The following is a 23,677-nucleotide window of genomic DNA, read 5'->3' as shown; positions in this document are numbered from 1 at the left end:
GTTAACAGTAATGAAATTTTGTCCATTCATGTAGGTCCCTTATTTGAGCAAAGACCTGTCATGAAATATAACTAGTTGGGTTAGTTTTCAAAAAACTGTCTTGATGAAAGCCCTTTTTGCAAAACTGTTATGTTTTTGAGAGTAAAAGAAAAAGATTCATTAAACTTTTTTTTTCCTTTTTTTTTTTTAAGTTCCTATTGCTACATTGTACTTTGATGTGACAGATAGGTGAATTAAGTGACTTTTGTTTTTGGTAGCAGTCTTAATTTTGTGGAGTGCCTTGTTCTGTTATTGAGAAAGCACAGTGGCACTTTTTGTTTGTTATCAGTAGTTGTCTTTGGACTGCTTGCTATGCATCAGGCACTGTGAAAATGAGGCTTCTCTTACCTTTTAATTTGAGCGAATGGTGGTCCATTTCTTCCCACCAGGTGCTTAGTCTGGCTGTTGCTGACAACCAAGGGTAAACAATGGGGAAAACCCAAAAGGATCTTTCTTCCACACTGCATCTGTGGAGATTTAGTCAGTTTAGTCTGGGGCTGGGGTTAGGTGTAGTTTCTAGTTCTTGCTCTGCCACTTAAAATATCTTAGGGAAATCATATGATCTCTCTTATCAGTACTTTATCTCTGAAATGGACAAAGTGATTTCTCCAAGCAATCTCACTGTGCTGTTGTGAAAAAAAAAAAAAAGTATATGTAAAAGGGCTTAAAAAAGTTAAAAGCACTGTGTTGACAGTTGACATTTATTACTATGCATTTACTCCTCAGGCACTGTTCCAAGAGCCTTATAAGGGCTCACTCACCCAGCAACATTGTCTATCATCTTTGTTTTACACTTGAGGAAGCTGAGGCACATTGAAGTTTTAAGTTATTTTCCCCAAATTGCAAGACTAGCATTATGATGCCAGAGTATGTTCTTAACCACCATGCATACCATTTTCCTGTATCATGCAGATGTGTTATGTGTAAAGGTGATATATATGAACAGACTTTCAATGAAGTTATTTTGTTTGTGGTCTTTTAGTTGTATAAATGATAACTGTGATTCATTCCCTTGGCATCCAGTAGTGATTTATATGGTGATGACTACAGTTACTTTGGTTAAGTGGTATATTCATCCCACCTTTGACGCCCATTATTTTTAAAAGTATTTTTTTAAAATTAATTTATTTAATTTATTTATTTTTGGCTGCGTTGGGTCTGTTGCTGCGCGTGGGCTTTCTCTAGTTGTGGTGAGGGGGGGCTACTCTACGTTGCAGTGTGTGGGCTTCTCATTGTGGTGGCTTCTCTTGTTGCGGAGCACAGGCTCTAGACGCACGGCCTTCAGTAGTTGTGGCTCGCAGGCTCTAGAGTGCAGGCTCAGTAGTTGCGGCTCACGGGCTTAGTTGCTCCTCGGCGTGTGGGATCTTCCCGGACCAGGGAGAGAACCCGTGTCCCCTGCATTGGCAGGCGGATTCTTAACCACTGTGCCACCAAGGAAGTCCCTAAAAGTATTTTAAAGCAAAGAGTCGTTACTAATTTCTAACAGGAAGCACAAATCTATAATTGAGGAAGGTTTTAGTTTTTTATTAAACTCTTTAAAAGAATACTTTGCTGGGTGACTTTTAAGAGACAACTTGTGTTAGGTTCATTGTTTTGACATATTTGTACTAATTTTTCTAGTGTCTATTTATAGAAAGAAGGTGACATGAATAAAAGTGTCTGGGACATTCATTCTGTCATTGAACCTTCATGGAATTGCCCTGCCAAGTCCTTGGGATGTAAAGATTAATTCCTGATCCTGAGTGAGAAAATCAAATAAGTGATTCACTAATGCAGGTGATAAGGACTCAAGTATAGTTGTGGTGGGTACAGAGAGCTGCAGGAACACATACTAGGGAACAGTTGCTTCTGCTGGGGTCGTCCTGTGCAAGAAAGGAAGGAGCTGATTGCAGGATAAAGGGAGAAGGGACTTCTAGCCAAAGGAGGAAGCAGTGCAAAATTAGGATGAGTAAGAGGGCATGGGTGCCCAGGTGTCAGGCCAGAATTTTGCAGGAGTTGCTAAGAAAGAAGCCAGGAAAGGTTAGGGCCAGATTGTGAATTCTCAACTAAGAGAGTGACTTTATCCTGTGGGCAGTGGGACCTATAGGAGGATCTTAATCAGATGAGTAACATGATCAACTTTATGTTCTGGAGAGGGGACTTTGTTGGTGACAGGGTCAAAGACAAAATGTAAGGAAGAGACCAGTCAAGGGCAGTTCCCATACTCCAGACCAGAGATGGTGAGGGAGTGAAGCAGGGCATTAACTGTGACAGCAAAGTTCAGAGTCCACCACACATTTGGAAGGCAGACTGGAAGATTGGCTGGGTGTGAAGAATAACTGGGTGGGGGAGGGGAGCACCTGCTGAGCTAGTAAAGAGAAGACTAAGCTGTTATATTTGTTCGTTTTGGTTTTTTGGTAACTATGGTTGGAGAAAGGAGATTCTGCTAATTAATTTAGGAAAAAGGATGGAGCAAGGAGTTCTTTGTTACTGGTTTTCTGGAGAATTGTAAACCCTCTGAGGTTGTTGGGTCAAATAAGGTGTAATAGAACCTGGCTTAACAGAAGCCTCTAGGCTTCTGATTTCTGAGACTACAGAACACTTAATTATATCATCAAAGTCTGTAGGGTCTAGTATAAAGTGGCCCATTGGAGGAAAGCCCCTCAAAGGGAGTGGGAAGAATCATCTAAGGTATGTTTGGGGTAAAATGTTAGAATAACAGGTGTTAGAGGGTTTTTCTCACTTTTTTAACATTATGTTTTTAATGTATTTGTACAGAAGTCATTATATTATGGAAGTAGTCACAGATGAATCCTCTAGTTGTAAAACTGATTTCTGCTCAAACATTCATAACACTAAAGTTGTCTATCACCGACAACATAACATGAATGCATTTCAAATCGACTGCAAGGTGAAATTGTAAACCTTACAAACATGCAGGAATTCATGAATTCAGAGCAAGGTCGAGAACCATTCAACCCATAAGCACAAATCAAAGAACTACTGAGTAGAGTAGGCACAGATTTCTTAAAAAAGACTTAAAGCAATGACTGTAACAATGATTGATAAATTTGACTTCGTTAAAATTGAGAATTTCTCTCCACCTAAAGACACCATGAAGAGAATGAAGGGCAAAATACAGACTGGAAGAAGAAATTCTCAATTCATCTCTCTGACCAAGGACTCACATCCAGAATGTATGTGTATTGTGTAAAATTAATAAGAAAAAGACAATTTAATTTAAAAATGCACGAAAGTTTTGAATTGGCACTTTGTAAAAGAGGATCTCTGTATGGCCAGTACGCATATAGAAAGGTGTTCAATGTTATTAGTCAATGGAGAGTCACAGTCTCTAGAGCACAGGCTCATTAGTTGTGGCACACGGGCTTAGTTGCTCCGCGGCATGTGGGATCTTCCCAGGCCAGGGATTGAACCCATGTCCCCTGCATTGGCAGGCGGATTCTTAACCACTGCGCCACCAGGGAAGCCCTGTGGTAAGTTTTGAAAACAGGAAGTATGAGTCCTCCTACTTTGTTCTTCTTTTTCAAAATTGGGTTGTCTATTCTGGGTCCCTTGTAAGTCTTTATGAATTTTAGAATCAGCTTGTCAGTTTCAAGAAAGAAGTCAGCTGTGGATCTGGTAGTCAGTGATTTTTAATACTATATTCATTGAGTTGTACAACCATTACCACAATTAATTTCAGAACATTTTTATCACCTCAAAAAGAAACCCTGTATCCATTAACAGTGACACCTCATGTCCCCTCATCCTCCCACCTTTGACTTAGGCAAGTACTAATCTACTTTCTGCCTGTTCTGGACATTTCCTTTAAGTAGACTCATATAATATGTGGTCTTTTGTGACTGGCTTCTTTCACTTAGCATAATGTTTTAAATGTTTATCCCTGTTGTAGCATGTAACAGTACTTAATTCCTTTTTATGGCCGAATAATACTCCATTGTGTGGATATGCCACATTTTATTTATCTACTCATCAGTTGATGGACATTCATGTACAAGTTTTCTGTGCAGATGTATGTTGTAATTTTTTTTTTTTTTTTTTGGTATATAACTAGGAGTTGAATTTTATGGGTAATATGGTATAATTTTTTGAGGAACCATCAGACTTTTCCAGGCTGTACCATTTTACAATCTCATTGCAGCATATGGGGGTTCCCATATTTCTCCATCTTCCCCCAACACTTGTTATTATCTTTTTGATTATAGCCATTCTAGAGACGTTATAATAAAACATTCTCCTGAGTGTGAGGTGATATTGTGGTTTTGATTTGCATTTCCTTGATGGCAGATGATGTCAAGCATCTTTTCATGTGGTTATCAGGCATTAGTATATTTTCTTTGGAGACATGTCTATTCAGATCCATTGTCCATTTTTTAATTGGGTTATTTGTCTTTTTACTACTGAGTTATAGAAGTTCTGTATATATTCTTGTTATAAGCCCTTATCATATATATGATTTGCAGAAGTTTTCTTCTGTTCCGTAGGTTGTCTTTTCCATTGAAATGCAGTTTGCAGTTGCTTTTTTTCTTTGGTGTATTTATCTTGTATCTGCACCCTTACTGAACTCACATATTAGGAGGAGGTTTTTGGATAGATTTCTTGGGATTGTCTATGGAAACCATCATGTCATTTGCAAATAGGGACAGGTTTATTTCTTCTTTCTGTATGGCTTTTATTTCCTTTTCTTGCCTTCTTGTATTGACTAGAATTTTCAGTACTGTGTTGTGTAAGAGTGGTGAGAGTGGACATTGTTGTTCTCAATAATAGGGGCAATGCATTGTTCATTTTTTCTTCTAGCATTAGGTGTAATGATGTTTGCTGTATTTTTTTTTTTATAGTTGCTTGTTATCTAATTGAGGAAGTTTCCCTGTATTCCCTTTTTTTTTTTTCCTGAGAGTTTTACTCATGAACAGGATTGCTTTTTATCAGATAATTTTTTCTATATAGATTGGTATGATCGTGTGAATATGTATTTTATCAGTTTGTTAATATTGTGGGTTACATTGATTCTTGAATATTCAACTAAGGATTTTTGTGCCTACATTCATGTATTGGTCTATAGTTTTTTTCTTTTGTACTGTCTTTTCCTGGTTTTTGCATCAGGGAAGTACTAGCTTCATAAAGTAAATTGGGAAATGCTCCTTATTCTTGTGTTTTCCAGAAGAGATTGTGTTCATTTTTCTTTAAACATTTGGTAGAATTCTCTCATGAAACAATCTTAGCCAGGAGATTTCTTTTTCATGAGGTTTTAAATTACGAGTTTAATTTCCTTAATAGTCACAGGACTATTCAAATTATCTGTTTCATTTTGGGTGAGTTGTGTGCTTTCAAGGAATTGGTCCATTGACACACGAAGCAGGGCTCCTCACTGCTGCTGGGCAGAGGTGGAAGTTTCAGCTCCTCTCTAGGCCTTCACTGATACTACTGTGCCTTCTTGCTGTTCTCCACATGGCCTGTACGACACCACTGGGAGGGGATGGCCTTCTTACCCCTGGAGGGCAGAGAAAGTCCTGACTCTCTACTAGGCCTTGCCTCATACCATCCTGGTGGAGATGAGAAGGGGAGCCTCGTTACTGTCATGGCAGTAGAAGTCCAGGCTCTCCAGGTGGTCTTCATAGACACTGAGGCAGGGCAAGGGGGAGTCTTACACCTACCTGGCAAGGGAAGAAAGTTCTGCCTTTGATATCATCCCTGCAGGAGTGAGGGTGGGGGGTAAGGGGAGGGAGTAAGGGGGGGTAACCTGTAATGTTGAGGCACAACAGGACAACCTGGTGAGAGGGAAAGTTCAGGCTCCCTACTTGGCTTATCTTGTTGTGGGTGGGGATGAGCCACAGTTTTTTCTGTGGTTTTGGCTGGAGTGCCAGTAGTTATTGTCTGCAAGTCTTTTGTTTTGCTCTGCTGCTCTTTTCTTGGTTTTCTGAAAGAGCAGGAACTTTTTTGTCAACCCCCATTGGTATTTCTGGATTACTGGCTGCTTCAGGTCTGTGTCCACGTGATATATATGAGGCAAAAGGAAAACCCAGAGAACTCACTACCATGTTGTTCGACGGGTCCCAAGGTGCCTCCCTAGCTAGTGTGCCTTCTCTCCACGCTCAGAGTCTTTTTTTTTTTTTTTTTAATTATTTATTTGGCTGCTCGGGTCTTAGTTGTGGCACGCGGGATCTTTGATCTTCGTTGCGGCAGGTGGGTTCTTCAGTTGCGGCATGTGGGATCTTTAGTTGCGGCCTGTGAACTCTTTTTTGCGGCATGCATGTGGGATCTAGTTCCCTGACCAGGAATCGAACCCAGGCCCCGTACATTGGGAGTGCGGAGCCTTAGCCGCTGGACCGCCGGGGAAGTCCCACCTTCAGAGTCTTTTGTTTGTTTCATATATGATGTCCAGGGTTTTTAGTTGCACTTAGCTGGAGCAGTAGGAGCAGGACATCTACTTGATTTTACTGGAGTGGTAGTTGGACTGGGATTGATTTTTTTTATGGAAGAAAACATAGGGTGGAAATTAAGATGCGTATATTGGCCAGTTAGACACTTAAGTTAATTTTGGGTCAGTTACTTGGAAGGGACAATTTAACTATGTCTTTTTTTCTCCGGAGAGTAATTCTCCTTGTCATTGTTCAGTAAAACCAAACCCTCGTTAGTTTTAGGTCTCTTAAGAAGCTTGACAATCCAATGAATTAATTTATTTCTGCATTTATATATAAATGCATAATAATTCTAAATTTCTGGTTTACTATGTGAAGAAAACAATTTATTGTAGTGAAAGATTAGTTTTATGGAGGGGACTAACTCAGTTTTTCTAATGGTTGTCAGAGATCTTGAAGCTGTGGATTTTTTTCTAAAAGAAGAAAAAGGCAATGTTCATGGTGGTTAAGAACTATGTAAGGAAAATTTGTGAAAGTCTTGAAATGTACAAAAAGGATCATGGGGTGTCTTCATTGGAAACTAGGTGGTCTAAAGCACATTTCCTGGAGATCTAATCTATGGGATCTACAGCTTTTATTATTTTTTGATTTATTTTATAATGTTGTGAGTTGTGAATAACTCACAGCAGTGCAAATTACTCTTGTCCTTAGACATGGAAATTAATTTTGTTGGTTGGAGGTACTGTTGATTTCTTTTCCTCTTTTGTGGGGGAAGCAGGTTTTGGATCTATTAAGCAAATGCATTTCACCATTCCTGATTGCCTGTATGTTTGTGTTCTTTGGATTCACTTTTGAACCAGATGAAACATCTTATTTAGTCCATAATTAATTAATGAGTTACATAAAATCATAGACAGGTGTTCATTTTATATTTGTATGGGAGACACAGTGTTATCTTTTTGTTTGTTTGAATTATCCTTTTAACAGCTTGAACTGTGATGTGCTTGAATCCCACTGTAGCACTTACTGTCATTGTGATTTTCTGTAATACTTACTACAGCTAGGTAGGCTCTGGTTTTCTCATCCTTGTTTTATAGATAAAGAAAAGGAAGCTTTTAAGAAGTCATATAACTTGCCAAGAGCTGGAGGTGTTAGAGAACCCAGTGCTTTCTGACTTTTAACCCTTTATGCCCAGCTGACTTCCTTCCTTGCTTTAGATGTTACTGTCTCCCCCAAATCTGGCAACTGTGGACTAAGGAGTACTTTTGCTAGAACACGCTTTTATCACATCATTTTGGAGCTTAAGAACTTTCAACTCTAGATTATTGCAGGATAAAACGCACACTTCTTAGGCAGCGATTCAAGGCTCACCACAGTACGTCAAGCCCAAACTAATAATAATACTGTCCCAATCTTTATATAGAAGCAAAGCAAACAAACACCTATTGTGTTTCTTGGATGGGCCACCACTCAATGTGTATCTCCAGTGAACTGCACTGGAGATGGAAGACATATCTTCCAGTTCCTTATAAACTATAATTGGGAAGTCAGAATATATTAAAAGACTGTCGGTATAAAAATAGCACATGCTGATCAATGAGCAGTATAGATATTGAAATGTTTTTGGAGTTCAAAAAAGCAGCAGCTTCATGGAGCAGATGTATTTGGAGCTTGGTCTTACCAAGGTGGTAGGGTTTTGATAATTATCACATCTGGGGAGAGGACCCTTGTAGTGAGGAAGCTCATGAGTGAAAGGAATGGAGGAGGTTGTTGGACATGTATGGAAAGGTGGTGTTGATGGCAGTGAATAGTTTATGTGGAGGGAACCTTTTCCGAAGGCCAGGGTCTATTTCCTGTCTCAAAACATGTCTTCAAAAGCTGCAGCATAATGTTTTAACTAACTGAATTTGTGCTAGGTCTCTGTTCTTTGAAACTAGAGTTGTTTGAAATGACCCCAAAACTATTTTAGGACCTACCTAGGTGATAAGGTTGGGTGATCATGTTGGTTAACATTACTTTTAGTAATGCAACATCAGAATAAATATAGTATTTCAAGTAATCAGTCTGAAGGAGATAGCATTCTTTATATTGGGCAAGTTTTGGTAAATATGTATTTTTAAAGGTCTTCTTTTGTACCTGAACTCACTATGTCATTTTATACTCAGTCTCCTGTATTCTGTAGGGTTTGAATCATTCCTGACTCGCTAAAGTATAACAGTTTTTTGGTCATCTGGGCTCCCATTTAAAAACAAAACAAGGGACTTTCCTGGTGGTCCAGTGGTTAAGACTCTGCGCTCCCAACGCAGGGGGCCTGGGTTCGATCCCTGGTCAGGGAACTAGATCCTGCGTGCCTCAACTAAGAGCCCGCATGCCGCAACAAAGATCCAGAGTGCTGCAACTAAGACCTGGCGCAGCCAAATAAATAAATAAATATTAAAAAAAAAAAAAAAAGAACAGTACATCAATGAATTAAAAAAAATAAAAACGAAACAAAACTTTAATTTTTATTGTGATTTTGTAAATAACATGCATTTTGGAAAATAAAAAATGTATAAAGAACAGATCAAAATGACGTTCCTCAGGTAATCAGTCACCCTTGTTTATTAATATTGCACTGGTTTTGTTTATATAGTTGCATATACAATTTTGTAGTTCTACTCTTTTCAGTTAATTTTATAAGGATTTTCCCATGTCATAAGATTTTATGGAAAATATAGCTTCTATTAATATGTAAACCTATTACAATATATATGTTTGTTATTTTTTTTCCCTTTAGTAAAAACAGAATAATTTACTTATTTTATTTTAAGTGCTTTTTTCACTTAATGCTTCATGGCTAGCTTTCTAAATGACAGCTTATTATATTGTTGTATTTCATTTTTCACCAGCTACGTTGAATTCCATTGTAGACATATACCATCATTTAGCTATTTCTCTATTGATGGGCATTTATACTACTTCTAATTTTCACATACAAGTAGAATTTCAGTGAGCATGTAAATTTTTATTTATTTATTTAATTGAAATATCATTGGTTTACAGTATTAGTTTCAGATGTACACCATAGTGATTCAATACTTTTATAGATTATATGCCATTTAAAGTTGCTATAGGGACTTCCCAGTGGTCCAGTGGTCAAGACTCTGCGCTTCCACTGCAGGGAGCACGGGTTCGATCCCTGGTCAGGGAACTAAGATCCTACATGCCGGGCAGCGTGGCCAAAAATAAATGAAGAAAGAAAGGAAGGGAGGGAGGGAAGTAGGTAGGTGGGAGGGAGGGAGGAAGGAAGGAAGTTAGGAAGTTATTATAAAATATTGGCTCTATTCCCTGTGCTGTACAATATATCCTTGTAGCTTATTTATTTTATACACAATAGTTTATATCTCTTAATCTCTTAATCCCCTACCCCTATCTTGTCCCACCTCCCTTCCCTCTCCCCATTGGTAATCAGTAGTGTGTTCTCTACATCTGTAAGTTTGTTTTGTTATATTCATTCGTTTCACTTTTTAGATTCCACATGTAAGTGATAACATACAGTATTTATCTTTCTCTGACTTATTTCACTAAGCATAATACTCTCCAGGTCCATCCATGTTGTTGCAAATGGCAAAATTTCATTCTTTTTTAGGGCTGCTCAATACTCCATTATATATTATTTTATATATATATATATGTGTGTGTGTGTGTGTGTGTGTGTGTGTATATATATATGTAAAATACACACCACATCTTCCTTATCCATTCATCTGTTGATGGACACTTAGATTGCTTCTATATCTTAGCTATTGTGTATAATACTGCAGTAAACATAGGGGTGCATATATCTATTCAAATTAGTGGTTTTGGTTTTTTTTTCTTGGGTAGATACCCAGGAGTGCAATTTCTGGATTGTATTGTATTTCTACTTTTCGTTTTTTGAGGAACCTCCATACTGTTTTCTATAGTGGCTGCACCAGTTTGCATTCCCACTAGCAGTGTACTATGTTTCCGTTTTCTCTGCGTCCTTGCCAACATTTGTTATTTGTGTTCTTTTTGATGATAGTCATTCTGACAGGTGTGATGTGATATCTCATTGTGGTTTTGACTTGCATTTCTCTGATGATTAACCATGTTGAGTCCCTTTTCAGGTGCTTGTTAGCCATCTGTATGTCTTTGGAAAAATGTCTGTTTAGGTCTTCTGCCCATTTTTTAATCGGGTTGTTTGTTTTTTGATATTGAGTTTTATGAGCTGTTTATATATTTGGATATTAACCCCTTATCAGTCTTATCACTTGCAAATATTTTCTCCCATTCAGTAGGTTGTCTGTTTGTTTCGTTGGTGGTTTTCTTTGTGCAAAAGGTTTTAAGTTTAATTAGGTCCCTTTTGTTTATTTTTGCTTTTGTTTCCTTTGCCTGAGGAGACAGATCCAAAAAAATGTTGCTATGATTTAGGTCAGAGAGTGTTCTGCCTATGTTTTCTTCTAGGCATTTTATGGTTTCCAGTCTTAATGTTTAGTTTTTTAATCCATTTTGAGTTTATTTTTGTATATGGTGTGAGAAAATGTAATTTCATTCTTTTACATGTAGCTATCCAGTTTTCTGAGCATCACTTATTGAAGAGACTGTCTCTTCCCCATTGTATAGTCTTGCTTCCTTTGTTGTAGATTAATTGACTGTAATTTTTTGAGTTTATTTCTGGGCTTTCTGTTCTGTTCCGTTGATCTATATTTCTGTTTTTGTGCCAGTACCATACCGTTTTGATTACTGTAGCTTTGTAGTATAGTCTGAAGTTAGGGCGCCTGATTCGTCCAGTTCTGTTTTTCTTTCTCAAGATTGCTTTGGCCAGTGGGCATTTTTATACATCAATTTTTTTTGTCACTTTGATGAGTATTTTTGTAGGATAGATGATTAGAAGAAGAATTATTGGGTAAAAATCTACTCGCCTTTTAAATCTTGCCAGCTATGCTGAATTGCTTTTTAGAAGGTCTCTATCAGTTTATATTCTCAGTAATAGTATGTTTAAGAGTCCCTGTGTCCCCATACCCTCACTTTTGCTAGGTATTGGAGTGGCCAAAAACTTCGTTCAGGTTTTTCCGTAAGATGTTACAGAATAACCGGAATGAACTTTTTGGCCAACCCAATATTATCCTTGTCAAATATGGAAGGGTAGTAGTTGGAAACGTGATATTACATTGCTTTAATTTGATTTCTTTGTTTTTTTAGTGTTTCATATGTGACTGTTTTCTTTGCTCATTTTTTCTATTGCTATATTTTATTCTAATTCTTAATGCTTTCATATTTTACATATAACTCTTTAATTCATTTGGAATTTTGATTTTATGGAATGAAAACTGCTTGATTCTGAAGGAGTTCAAGGGCTGGTGGGCCTTGAAATTATGTGTTGGAAAAATTTAGACAATAAAAGTAAATTTTGCTGCTTTTGGAAAGTAGTCCATTTCAAATTCATTTAAAAACTTAGTCTATTATTACCCAATTCTATAAAGTTTGTTGGGGAAATAAGAAAATCCTGCCAACAAAAAGACCCCTCTTTACCAATGTAGAAGGGAGAAAAAACTCGATATATTGGATATGCATGTGAGATAACATGCATGTAGATAGTTCAGGAGAGACTACAAAATTTGAGTAGAATTTCATTCCTCTTTACAGTAAAATAGAGATTTAATGTTTCTTTTATATTTTTGAGAGACAAATGGATGTCCCCTGTGATAGTCTCCTGTACATCTGGTGATAGATTCCTGAGTTAATTTCAGAGGTATGTGTTTATCGTTATGAGAGTCAGAAGACCTGTGACTTTGCATTGTGAAATCTGGAGACTAAGATTACCTAATTCCTGACTAAAGGGTTTAGTGTATGTTTTTAAGGAGACACACTGTGGTAGGCTGAAAATAGCTTTCCAAAAGAGATCCAAGTCCTGATCTCTGGTAACCTAATATGGCCAAAAGGGTCTTTGCAGATGTGATTAAATTGGAGGTCTTGAGCTGGGGCAGTTACCCTGGACTATCTGGTTGTATCCTAAATGCAATCAAATATACCCTTTTAAGAGGGAGACAGAGGAGATGGTACACACAGAGAAGAGGAGGAGGCAAGGTGACCCACCATGGAGGCAGAGATTAGAGTGATGTGGCCACAAGTCAAGGAATTCTGGCACCATCAGAAGCTGGAGGAGGCAAAGAATGGATTCTCCCCTAAAGCCTCTGAAGGGAGTGTGGCTTGACACCTTGATTTCAGTATTGGCCTACTAATACTGATTTCAGACTTTTTGCCTCTAGAACTGTGAAAGAATAAATTTATTACGGTGTTCTAAGCCACCAAGTAATCTGTTATAGCAGCCATAGGGGGGGAAATATGTCACCTAAGGAGAGGAGAGCATTAGCTCTCTCCCCTTTATTAAACTAAGAACATTTCATTTTATTTACCCTTATATTAATTATTGGTAATAACACTTGGCTCTTGGCTTCTCTTTGTTAATGACCGTCATTTATTTGTTCCCATGATTGAGTAACAGAGTAATTAAAGTTAAATAGGCTACAAAGTGACTGTAAAATAAAAAAGAAAATTTAACCTCAGTGGTATTTGTAAAGTTGATGGTGATGTATTTTGACTGTTTTTTTTTAAACCTGAAAAGTAGAATAATTTAGAATCGTTTATATCATGAAGCTCTTTTCAGATTTGCTTTTGGATTGCAGAGAATAAAATCTGTTTCTCTTACTAGTGAAGCTGTGTGATAGTTACTGGGTACTTATTAACCAGTTTGAATGTTTGATACAATTTTTTTTTTTCTGCAGTGGAAAGAATTTCAAGTTCATAGCATTTTGTTAAAATTTTCCTCACTTTACAAGTTCTAATTTTTTTTCAACCAAGTAGCAGATTATAACTAATGCCATAATTGAACTTATGACTTTTTCATTGACAAGTAATTTCTTATATTTTTGATGAACTAACCATGTGTAGATTTAGTTATTAGAAAATCTATTTTTCCAGAGTTTTCTGAAAAATTTATTTTCCTTGTTTTATGTTTCTATGTTTTTTTTTTTTAAAGAAGATGATTAATCTCTTTTCCCAATTCTATGTTTGTCTCTTTGAGAATTTTTTGTTTTGTTAGAATTTTCAGGACTCTAACCACACTCATTTTAAAGTTCTGCTTTTTTAGTTTCCTAATCATGTAGTTTTATTTTCATTCATATTTCTGTTTTCCTGTTTTCTTTAATAATATCTTTATTTTAAAATCTTAAATTGGCTGCTTAGTTTATGTTCTCTTAAGTATTATTATTTTAGACAGTGTATATGAGTACAGCTTTGTATGAATTCCATAGCTTTTTTTTTTAAAAAAATATTTCAGCTTCCTTTTTTTTTTTTTTTAAACTTTGGGTTTATTTATTTTATTTATTTATTTATTTATGGCTGTGTTGGGTCTTCGTTTCTGTGCGAGGGCTTTCTCTAGTTGTGGCAAGTGGAGGCCACTCTTCATCGCGGTGCGCGGGCCTCTCATTATCGCGGCCTCTCTTGTTGCGGAGCACAGGCTCCAGACGCGCAGGCTCAGTAACTGTGGCTCACGGGCCTAGTTGCTCCACGGCATGTGGGATCTTCCCAGACCAGGGCTCGAACCCGTGTCCCCTGCATTGGCAGGCAGATTCTCAACCACTGCGCCACCAGGGAAGCCCCCATAGCTTTTGATATGCAACATCTTTAAATTTTTTCCTTAATATTCTGTTACTGTTTTTAAACTTTGGTGGAGGGCTTATTAAAAGTATAGATGCTCTAACTCCACTCTTGACCTATTAAATGAGAATCTCTGGATGTAGGGCTTAAGCTTCTGTATTTTAAACAAGCTCCCCACGTAATCTGAGTGCACACCAAATTTGAGAACTACAAGTCTTGTTTATCCTTTAATTTTTAAAAAATTAATGCAACATTATTTAAGAGTTTAAAAATTTACAGTATTAGGATTCTTTGTTTTGAATTCATTAATTATTTGTTTTGTTGTATTATAATCAGAAAATATGCCCTGTAAATTAATTGAGATTGCCATTGTGGCTTAACAGACAACTGATTTTTGTAAATAATTTCCACTATGGATACTTGAAAAAAAGTTAGGCTATGACATTTGGTTTCTATCTATTTAAAAAAAATTGAGATGAAATTCACAAATCATAAAATTAACCATTTTAAAGTGAACAAATCAGTGGCATTTAGTACATTCACATTGTTGTGCCACTACTTCCTCTGTCTAGTTCCAAAACACTTCATCACCCCAAAAGGAAACCCTGTTACTACCTTTTTCTCCCCAGACCCTGGCAACCACCAATCAGCTTTCTGTCTCTATGAGTTACCTTTTCTGGATATTTTATATAAATATATATATAAATATGTGACCTTTTGTGTCTTGCTTCTTTTACTTAGCATACTGTTATCAAGGTTCATCCATGTTGTAGCATGTATCAGTACTTCATTCCTTTTTTTAAAAAATTTATTTACTTATTTATTTATTTTTGGCTGTGTTGGGTCTTCGTTTCTGTGCGAGGGCTTTCTCTAGTTGCAGCAAGCGGGGGCTACTCTTCATCGCTGTGTGCTGGCTTCTCATTGTCGTGGCTTCTCTTGTTGCAGAGCACGGGCTCCAGATGCGCAGGCTCAGTAGTTGGTGGCTCACAGGCTCTAGACACGCAGGCCCAGTAGTTGTGGCTCACGGGCTTAGTTGCTCCGCAGCATGTGGGATCTTCCCGGACCAGGGCTCGAACCTGTGTCCCCTGCATTGGCAGGCAGATTCTTAACCACTGTGCCACCAGGGAAGCCCCCTTCCCTTTTTTTTCTTCATTCCTTTTTAAGGCTGAGTAATATTCCCTTGTATGTAGGTATAATACTGCAGTTTGTTTACCCATTCATCCATTGAAGGGCATTTAGGTAGTTTCTACCTTTTGGCTATGGTAAATAGTGCTGTTATAAACATTAGTGAACAAGTATTTGAGTACCTAGCTCCAGTTCTTCTGGGTATATACCTAGGAGTGAAAATGCTGGATAATAAAGTAAATCTATGTTTAACTCTTTGAGGAATTGCCAACCTGTTTTCCCACATCAGCTGCACCATATTACATTCTCATCAGCAGTGTATGAGGCTTCCAGATTTTCTGCATCTTCACCAATACTTGTTATTTTCCATTTTTAAAATTATAGCCATTCTTCTTGGGTATGTAGTGGTATCTCATTGTGGCGTTGATTTGTGTTTCCCTAATGATAATGACATTGAGCATTTTTTCACATGCTTATTGACTGTCTGTATATCTTCTTTGGAGAAATGTCTGTTTAAGTCCTTTGCTCACTTAAAAAAGTTGTTTGTCATTTTGTTGTTGAGTTGTAAGAGTTCTTTAATATTCTGGATAATAGACCCTTGATTTGCAAAAGTTTTCTCCCATTATGTGGGTTGTTTTTTCACTTTCTTGATAGTGTTCTTTGATGTACAGAAGTTTTAAATTTTGATCTAGTCCAACTCATTTTGTTTTTTGTCTTTTGTTGTGGTTTTAGTGTCATATCTAAGAATCCATTGCCAAATCTAAGGTTGTGAAGATTTACCCATATGTTTTCTTCTAAGAGTTTTATAGTTTCAGCTCTTACCTTTAGGTCATTGATCCTTTTTGAGTTAATTTCTGTCTGTGGTATAATACAGAGGTCAGTTCATTCTTTTGCATATGGATATCCAGCTGTTCTAGTACCATTTGTTTCAGACTGTTCTTTCCCCATTGAATGGTCTTGGCACCCTTGTCAAAAATCAGTTGGCCATAGATGTATGGGTATATTTCTGGACTCTCACTTTTATTCCATTGATCTGCATGTCTTTTCTTATGCCAGTACCATACTGTTTTGATTTCTGTAACCTTTGTGGTAAGTTTTGAAGTTGGGAAGTGTGAGTCTTCCAACTTTGTTCTTTTTTATCACTGTTTGACTACTTGGGACTCCTTGCAATTCCATATGAATCTGAGGATCAGCTTTTCCATTTCTGCAAAACAGGCTATTGGAATTTCAAAAGAGATTGCATTAAATCTGTAGTTTATCTTAGGGGGACAACTTTCATTCTTCCACCACTGAGTATGATGTTAGCTGTAGTTTTTTTTTAAAATGCCCTTATTTTTCTTTTAAATCTTTAAAATTTTTCTAAATGGAGTTAAAATTGCTCAATTTTAAATAGGCTAATTTAAAATTTTTTGCCAGTTTATGGGAAGTTGTCTCAAAATTGAGAACAGAAGAAATTTTTGCACGGTAATAATTTGGTCCTTACGTGGTCAGGAATATACAGAAAGCATTTATGGAAAAGGGGAGAAAAGGACACAGGACCTTCAGAGCTTATTGAATACAGGGTTTTACTCCCTGAACTGTTGCAGTTGACAATTGCATCTACTTCTAAGGCTTCACTTTTTAATATTGGCTTGCAGGAAAACAAACTTTCCCCAGATTGAGCCTTTTAAAATTAAAAATGCTTTTTAATGTGTTAATTTCTTTCTTGGTTTGTAATAGATGTTTATAAATATCAGTAACTTTCTTTTTCTGAGGCCTTTTCTGAGGAGGAAAGAACCATGGACCAATGGCTGCATCAGAAGTTGCTCAGAAAAATGGAAACTCATTTTCTTAACAAAAATGGAAATGCCCCCAGAGTCAGAATGCACACTAATCTTGCATTTGGTAAACTGTCTTATTACTTGTCTTCCTTATAGTTATTTTAGTGGCAGATATGCAAAATATTTTTGATGGGCCAGGTCTTAGAAATATATTGCAGAGAGACAGGAGGTGATTACCTTTCCTACTCATTTAAGTTATTTTCAGTTTTCCTAAACATTTTTGGGAAAAATATCCAAGAGCCCTATTAGAATAATTTTGCTTCTTTGCTTCTTTGAGTCTTGCCAGCATTCCTCCCTCCCCCCAACCTTGCCCCCCATATTGTAACGGAATCTTTTGTGCCATGTTTAGCTAATGCATTGAGACTTTTAAGTCACAGTGGTAAGGAAAAGATTAGCTGTGGATCAGTGTGTTGCCTAAAACTTTTTGCATTAAACAAACCATAATTATGCCTTTCTCTCCATCCTCTCTGGAGTTTAAAAAATAGTGTAATGATTTGTTGTCTCTGAATATAGTTGAAATTTGTGTACAGTATATCTGTGGCCTCGCCAGTCAATGGAGAGCAGATGTTTTCTCTTGGAAAATAGTTTTCCTGGAATAGATATTTCTGATTGCTAATTTGTTATATGTATGTATACATATGTTTGTTTATTTCTGAGACAGTCCTGAACAAGGGCAGGATGTGTGTGTGTGTGTATGAGTCAGCGTTCTCCAGAGAAAGAGAACCAGTAGGAGATAGAGATATTTATACATACCTCTACCTTAAATATTAAAAATTTAAGTTTATTTAAAATTTATATATGTTTCTTTTTAATACATTCATATATATATATGTATGTATCTATATGTTTAATATATAACATATTCAGTATACATTACATAATATTCAGTTCAAATGCTAATCTTATCCTGAAACACCCTCACAGACACATCCAGAAATAATGTTTAATCTGGGTACTCCATGGCCAGTCAATTTGACATATAAAATGAGCCATCACAGTGTGCCTTTTACTAGTAAAAGGAATTGAAGTCTATTATGATCCTTTTTATTTTAGTTAGTGTCTTTGGGATAAGGAGAGTGGGTAGATGGAGAAGAAGCTTAGAAGCTACCTAGTTCTCCTGATGTGGGTCTCTTGCATCTGGAACATCTTCTTTGACTCTGTTATCAGTATGTTTCTCATCCTTTACTTCTCCTTATAATTCTCCATGATTATACTCTTGATAATTTATGATGCTGAACAAAGACTTTTGTATTGATTTCTTCTAAAATGAGATAAAAATATACCTACTTTTATGGATGGGAGGTGAACATGGATACATGCAAAGGGATGGCAAAATTTGAGAACCTTTTATAGAACAGACTACCAAACTTATTTTTTCATCTTCTGCCATGAATTCTGCCATTGAATTGGCCATTATCCTTAGTTGTTTGGACTTCTTAAAGGGGGTCACTGAATGGATGGTGGAGATGAGTGACAACAGCTTGTTGTGGCTGCTATTCCTTGGCTTCACCGTTATCCACAGTCTGAATATGGGCTTTGCGGTTCTGAAACCTGATTTTCTTGCTTCATCCGGTGCTCATGACTTCATTCATGCCAACACAATTCACCAGGATTGATTTTTCAGAAGCCAAAGTTCTGTTATTAATATACATGGGGAGATGGACCTTTCCAGTCTGATTCATACTCACTGTTGGAGTGTCGTTTTGTGTTGATAATCTAAGTGCTGAACAATGTCTAAGTACTGAATGGTGTCTTATCAATGGTAAGAGAGTTGACTAGTGCATTAAACGATAATATAATGATTTACAGAAATATAAAAATAAATGTGTTAAGGATTTTATTTAATTCATAATCAATGAGAGAACCAGGCAAATGGTATATAACTGGTTCAAAGGAAAGTGAAAAAAAGTCCCACAGATTTGTATGGAGTAAAGGAATGTTGAAATGGATTGCAAACGGAGACAAAAGCGGTCTGTGGGGGAGGGGGAGCTGATGAGCAGTGAGCGAAGTCGGATGAACCCTCTTCCTGACACGATGACTCTGCATGTCTCTCAGTTACCTACAGTTTATAGATTTGTAAAATTTCACATAGCGGTGGAGTATGATGAGGTGGAAGGGTGTGCTATAAACAGTGCCTAGTTTTCCATGTTTTTTTCCTCTACGTGAGTGGGAGTTAGAGGATATTCCAGGACTGTTCTTCTGGATCCTCTTGGAGCCTGGTAAACCTTTACAGTGGTACCATCACTCTGTTAATTAATGTGGACATATTAAAATAATTTGGTTTTGTAGTGGGAAGCAGCTGCATAGCACAGGGAGATCAGCTCGGTGCTTTGTGACCACCTAGAGGGGTGAGATAGGGAGGACAGGAGGGGAGACGCAAGAGGGAGGAGATATGGGGATATATGTATATGTATAGCTGATTCACTTTGTTATACAGCAGAAACTAACACACCATTGTAAAGCAATTATACTCCAATAAAGATGTTAAAAAAATAATTTGGTTTTGGATCATTTAAATAATTAGTTATATACAGATCCAGGTTTGAACTTTTTTATAGAAGTTGCTAATTTTCTCTCAGGCACTGGGTCCTTTTCTGGAAAGCTGGAGGTAACTTGGAGTATGGCTGCAAGGAGCAATAATAAATCATGCTGGTTTTGTATGCTTTTCTCTTATAAACATATAAATATTGAAATTGCTTAAAATTTTGGGAGCCCTTATTGTGGGGTTGGAAAGAGCCTATGATTTATAATAATCTGAATTACTTACCATATACATATACAAGGATGTGTAAATTATGATTTTATAATTAACTTCCTTTTAATTCCTTCTGAACATTTTAAAGTATGTTTAAACAGAATAATTTTTAAATGAACATACATGTTTTATACAGTTGGGTGTAGTATTTCTCTCTTAGCCAGAATAAATGTTGAGCGATTCTTTCCTTTTCATGACAGATGACTTTTCCTAATATTGTGATGCCCTCTAGTGAATTCAGCCTTTCAGATAAGAAGTTATGAGAGGCAGTAATCAGTACAATGAAATCTTCAGAGGGAACATTCTAGTAATTAGAACTGTTTTTATATGTCTTGTTGAGAAGGCAAGTTTCTGTTCTAGGAAGTGTTTAAGCAAAGATTTGATAATCTCCCACGAGTCTTATTGTTGAATTAAGTGAAATTGTTCCAGATGACTTCTAAAATCTCCTTGAGCTTCAAGGTTCTAGATTTCATGAGTTACTAGTTTTCAGTTTCTGAATACTGAGCATCCACAGTGTTTAGCACTGTCCTGAGGGTTGTGAAGGTTTCAAAGGTAGTGTTAAGGCATGGATGTGACTTCAAGTAACTTTTGTCTGCATCAGTTTGGAGAAAACAATAGTAACTAACCTTTGTTGAACACTTACTCTGTTTCTGAAGCTGCTCAGAACAATTTACCTTATGTCTTTTAATCCTCACGATAATCATGAGGTAGGTACCATCTTTAATTCTGTTTTACGAGTGTAGAGACTGAGACCCAGAGAGGTTAAATAATTTGTTCAAACTCATACAGTAAGTGGTGGAACCAGGACCAGCTTGTATAAAATAATAGTGAATAGGTGAAGGTAATTTTTAATTGTTTATAGGTCGACAGGTTGTCTATTGGTTGTCTATTTCAAGCTAGCTCAGATTACTTTTGGATACATTATGTTTTCATTGCTACACTTAAGTGTGTGGTTTCATATTCATTTCATTCAGAAAGTGGTAGTTTACTAATTTGGACCTAAATATTTCAGTCCATTAACAATTTTTGGTTCATAAGATACTTTCGCTTCGTTTCTTTAAAGATTTATTTATTATTTATTTATTTATTTTTGGCTGTGTCAGGTCTTAGTTGTGGCACGAGGGATCTTGTTGCAGTGTGCGGGCTTCTCTCTAGTTGTCGTGTGTGAGTTTTCTCCTTTCAAGTTGTGGCTCACAGGCTCCAGGGTGCGTGGGCTCTGTAGTTGTGGCGCGTGGGTTCCAGAGCATGTGGGCTCTGTAGTTTGCAGCACGCGGGCTCTAGCTGAGGCACGAGCTCAGTAGCTGTGGCGCGTGGACTTAGTTGCCCCACGGCATGTGAAATCTTAGTTCCCTGACCAGGGATCGAACCCGCATCCCCTGCATTGACAGGCGGATTCTTTACTACTGGACCACCAAGGAAGTCCCCGTGAGATACTTATTTCAGAGACTTATTTGACAGACAGAATGATGCAGTCTTACCTTCCTAGTTTACTTTCTGTAAAACATCTAAAACATCTATTCTTTAAAGTTTAGAGAATCTGCTGCTCACTCCTGTGCTTAAGAATTTATGACTTTTGGCTTTCTTTTGGCTTTCAGAGTCATTTACTGTCTTCTTCATTGGATCTTAATGCTAGTGTAGCTCTGTCCATTTGGTTTTCATTATCTAGACCAAGTAGAAATTGATTTCTCCATTTGTTGGTAAATTAATTTCATCAGATTGGGAGTGTTGGCTTTTTGATACCCTGGATTTTACCTATTTGTGGTGTACTCAGGTCAGTGTTAGTCATACAGAGACAGTATAGGATTCATCTTTGATGTGATTGTTGGAAAGAGAAGGTGAGCCATAGAACATATTATGTTGAGATATATAAGGTAGATTTTTCATGTTTCTGGAAACTTGCCTGGTGTCCATTTATGAAACTCTTTCTTTGCTCCAAATCATTTGTTCCTAATTTGTATTTAATAAGTTACAGATTAATGGTGACCTTAATGGCCTGACTACTCTTTAGGCTCCACCTCTCCCTTACTTCAGTTCTGTGTTTACCTAAAAGACTTGTTATCAATGTGCCTCTTTCTTTATTTTTCCATTTAGGGTTCTAAGTGAGAAATAAGAGAGAATCTGAGAAGGAACAAAATAGCAGCTTTCCTAATGGAAGGGGAGATAAAGTGCCCAGCCTAGGATTTTAAAAAGTCTAGAAGGATTGAGCTGGGCTCTAGAGAAGACTATTTCAATGAAAGTAGGAGCTTAGAAAAATCCCATGCGACTCCATGTGCCTTTTGGCACATCGTAAAAATAGAATAATTACTTTTTAGGGTTTCTTGAGATTTTGTGATTCTCCCCCACCCCGCCAATTTGTTTTTCCTGTTTCTCTTTGTCTTTCTCCTCCCAGAGTTTTTTCTAGCAGTGAAAATCTCGAAGAGTTATATCAGGAATGGGAATTATGGGATAAGTTGTGGTCTTGCATTCTGTGTGGCCCAGAATCTGGGAACATAAAGTGAAGCATTTTGGTGAGAGATTAAAAAAATAGGCATAAGCTGGTCACATTTGGAAGACAGGGAGGTAGGAGAGGGTCTCCTACAGTTTATAAGAGTTAATACAAGAGATTGGGATATTAAAATACAGTTTTACAAATCATTGTTCCAAGTTAGGTGTTTATTCATAGTGGTTAAAGACTGTGTTATTATTAGTGCTATTTTTCAGGCATGTATGAGTGAAGCTGGCTTTTTGTAGGCTGACCTGAAAACCTGATCACTTACGTATCATATAATTTCTGTGAGAAAATGCATTGTGAATTCCAGACAGCTGACTTACTGCAAGGTTTTGGCATGCTACCTGCTCATAATTTGGGACTCTTGTCTCTGTCCATATTTTGATAGAATTCCCACCTTGAGCATTTCTAATCTGTGAACTAAAATTTTATTTGACTGTAAATTAGATAAACCTCTGTGGCATAGAGATATGTATGAAAATAGATTATTTTTACCCCAAACATCTTAATCTTATTGAACGCCATAAGTTAAGGAAAATTACATTCATTTAAAAAGTTTATAATGAAGTAACTTTGGTAATTAGAGACTACAATAATATTTGGCAATGCAAAGTGATGGAAAGTAGTAGATTTAGGATATATTTTGGAAATAACATTTGACAGGTCTCTTGCTTATTTTATTGGATTTGGGGGGGTTAGGGAAAGGAAAGAATGAAAGATGACTCCTAGGTTTCTTGGTAGAGAATCTTGGTGGTTGCTGATACCATTTACAGAGATGGAGAAAAACAAGGGCTGAGTGGCGAGTAGAGGAATGGGGAAGAATAATCATGACATTTATTCTGAATGTGTTCAGTTTGATAGAACTGTTAGACACCCAGTGTCAGGTAATCAGCTGAATCTGTGAGTTGAGCTCAGAGGAGAGGATTGTGTTGGAGATATATTTTGGAAAGGTCAGCATGAGGATAATGTAGCCGAAGTGGGGAGGAGGAAAAAGAGAGAGAAGACAATATCTGAGTGATAGGAAGCCCCAGCATTTAGAGGTCTAGTAGAGGAGGAGGAGCCACAAGGAGACCCTGAAACAGGGAGCAGTGAGGTCAGAAGAAAACCCGGAAAAGTGGTGTCACAAAAGCCAAGAGAGGCAAGCATTTCAAGGAGGAAGTGGCCATTCATGTGGAATGCTGCCAAGAGGTGGAGTAAAGTGAGGCCAGAGGAGTGGCCGTTGGATTTGGCAGGTGTGAAAATGGACTTTTTTGCTGACGTGGTTTCAGTGGAGTGTTAGAGGCAACAAGCCAGACTGTAGTTGACTGAAGAGGGAGTGGGAAGTGAGGGACTGTGTGTCATTATGATGCATTTCTCTACTGGGCAGATGTTCACTTAATGTTCAAAACCCATTCAGTAAGCTTGGAGGTTTGCATTATCCATAAATGGCTGT

At 37.2% G+C, this 23,677-nt stretch overlaps 1 protein-coding gene across 3 annotated transcripts in view; it reads left to right on the top strand.

The window, feature by feature from the left end:
* The window catches only part of LCLAT1 (lysocardiolipin acyltransferase 1), a 204,780-nt gene that overhangs the window by 1,054 nt on the left and 180,049 nt on the right, over positions 1-23,677 (top strand). The gene's annotated exons all lie outside the window — the stretch shown is intronic.

The sequence above is a fragment of the Balaenoptera ricei genome, chromosome 13 (genome assembly GCF_028023285.1).
Source record: "Balaenoptera ricei isolate mBalRic1 chromosome 13, mBalRic1.hap2, whole genome shotgun sequence".
Taxonomy (NCBI): Eukaryota; Metazoa; Chordata; class Mammalia; order Artiodactyla; family Balaenopteridae; genus Balaenoptera; species Balaenoptera ricei.
Note: the sequence above shows the minus strand (reverse complement) of the source record. Positions and strands in the feature narration are given on the sequence as shown.